Source organism: Triticum aestivum, chromosome 2B, assembly GCF_018294505.1.
Source record: "Triticum aestivum cultivar Chinese Spring chromosome 2B, IWGSC CS RefSeq v2.1, whole genome shotgun sequence".
Classification (NCBI taxonomy): Eukaryota; Viridiplantae; Streptophyta; class Magnoliopsida; order Poales; family Poaceae; genus Triticum; species Triticum aestivum.
Genome location: NC_057798.1, coordinates 571,934,443 through 571,937,171, shown reverse-complemented (window position 1 = coordinate 571,937,171; position 2,729 = coordinate 571,934,443).

Here is a 2,729-nt window from a genome sequence, read left to right as displayed (position 1 = left end):
GAAGTTGCACAACCAGAATGCGCTCATCACTATGGGTCACCCAGGTGAGCTCGTCGCCATGGCGTGCACGCCGTCGTTCTGGACTACTGCGACCATACCTCCTGCTGATGCCTTCTTTTTTGGGGTAGGGGACGGCGAGCGAGGGGTGATGCAAGCAGCGGAGGACGGGGCTACAAGTGGGACGGCCACCACCAACCACTGATGTGATTCGCGGCGGAGCTACAACCATAGGTCGATGAAGTTGCAACCAGCAAAACAAGTGTTGGAACCGGCGATAGCCGTGTTGCGACGGCCACGGCGGCGACCCATCATTGTTGGAACCAACAATTTTTTGGGCTGGAAACAGCGATTTTTTTTGCTACGACCCCAGCAACGATGATTCATAGTTTTGCTGGAACGACAAGTACTTTTGCTGGAACCAATTTCTTTTTTTGTTGCAAGCATAATTTTTTTTTGTTATGACCGTTTTGATTTTTGCTAGAACAAACATCCATTATTTTTGTTACCATCGTCTTGGATTTTTTGCTGGAACTAGTGTATTTTTGTGCTACAACTGTTCTTCAATTTTGCTAGAACCAACCCACTTTTTTTGTTTGTGATTTTGACGATCGCGAGCGTGCCGATGGTGAGCGTTGATGGCGAGCGATGGACCCGTTGCCACCGGAGATGCTACCGTTGCTATCAGAGCTGCAATTAAAGGCCACATCTGTTGCACATGTGGAGTCAGAGACAAGTGCAGGCGATGACATGCAGCACTCGGCGGCGAGTGCGGTGACCGGCAACAAGGATATCCGGCGAGGGCCGCGAGGACGGCCGATGAGGTGCGGCAATCGAAGAGCGTGTGACCCGGCAAGACAAAGGGAGCGATGAGAGGCAGGGGGTCTATTTTTCATAAGTGCTCATGCGGCAGACAACTGCATCGATCGTACGTCTGCAGACAACTTAATTTGACGGCTGAAAGTGGACCGGCCGAACGATTAGGCCGGCGCGCCGGCGCCTATTAGTCACCCTAAAGAAAATACCAAATATGAAGCACTCCCTCTTAACCCTGTTGCACCAGGTATTCTTGTTCCCGGGTCAGGATGAAAAGAAATATACTGATCTAGATAAATACTGGGCAATGAAGAAGATAAGCAAACGCGCTATGACCAAGTTTAGCGATGCGTTGGCCGCCTGGAAAGTAAGGGTGAAACATCGGATCATCAACAAAAAGGAAACCTACTGCGAGATTGTAAAGGATAACCCGACAATCACGGAAGAGTAGTTTGAAATATTTAATGCGGCTTGCGATGCCGAAGCTGCCAAAGAAAAGTCAAAGTACATGAAGGGGCTTCAAGAGAGGAACATGGGGTTCCACCATCTCAGAAGCCGTGGTTACGCAGGGAAGAGGTCCATATGGGCCAAGGAGGATGCGGAACGCGAAAGTTGGGGCACCCTAGACCCCTTGGCAGAGTTCACCGTCCGGCAGGAGCGTGACGTCCTCAGGGCCTAGTACCATTGGGACCCAGTCAAGAACGTTTTCGAGACGGACCTGGTCACTACGGAGTTCATGAGACTGCTGGTAATTTTAGTTTCTGATCAATTCAACTGCATGTTTAGTCATATTTGTAAACGATCCTTTTTCCTTTTGTAGAGAGAGCAACACAGGATTGCGGCTGAAAGCCGCTCGCCGTCTGAGGCATTGGCGAGGCCGAAGTTGGACACCCCATTCAACCGGGCGTTGAACATATTGAAACGACTCCTAGTGGACACTCGGCTGTCGTATGGACGCGTGCACGATGTCGGAGATGGCGCCATGTGGAAGAAGTACTACAATGAGACCATGGAAGAGAGAAAGGAAAGACGGAGGTTAACTGAAGAAAACATCAACAAGAAGGTTGAGATTGCGGTTGAGAAGAAATCAGCTGAGATAGTCGCAACAGCGGTAGCTACCACAAAACAGGCGATTGAAGATTCATATGGTGTCTTGGTTCCGGCCATCGTCAGTTGGAGCAGGCAAAATCCAAATCAAAATGCAACGGACTTTCCCATTCCCGACTTCTTTGGGAGAAGCTCAACTAGCGTTGCACCAGCACCTGCTCCTGCACCAGCTCCCGCACCTGCTCATAGCAGCCCGTTGTCCGTCTCAGACGTGCTCGACGGTGCTTCATATTTGGCTGAGTTCGACGCCCTCACGGTACCTGTCACACCGGCCCTCTTCAATAAATGTATAATCTCATGTTTCCGTTGCCTTTCGAATGTCTCACGTCGCAGACATGTCTTTGCAGGCCGACGCCCTGTGCACCATATTGTATGACATCAACGGCTAGAAGGTGGACGTGAGGAAGGCGACGATAATGAAGCTGAAGGAACAATTGTTCCACAGCCGGCCGATCCCCCCTGACGTCTTCAAGGTTTCCGTGGCCAGTGTCAAACCGGGCCACGAGAATTTGGCTCCTCCAATACTAGGGGGGTGACGACGAGACCCCGCGGTGTCTTGACGATTGAAAGACGTGGGTCCTGTTGTGGCCAAAGACTCTGCTTCGTCTGGAGGCGGCTGGGAGCACACCCACGACCACGCAGCCTCAACAAGGTATGAACATCAACACCCCACCTACCCAATTAGCGTCGCCTATCGTGTTGGGTGATAGCGTACGGGGTGAGAAAGAGGCTCCATTAGTTGCTGATGACGTCGCCATATATGAGGATGAGGATGACGATGACACTCAATAGTATCTCAATAATGGCGC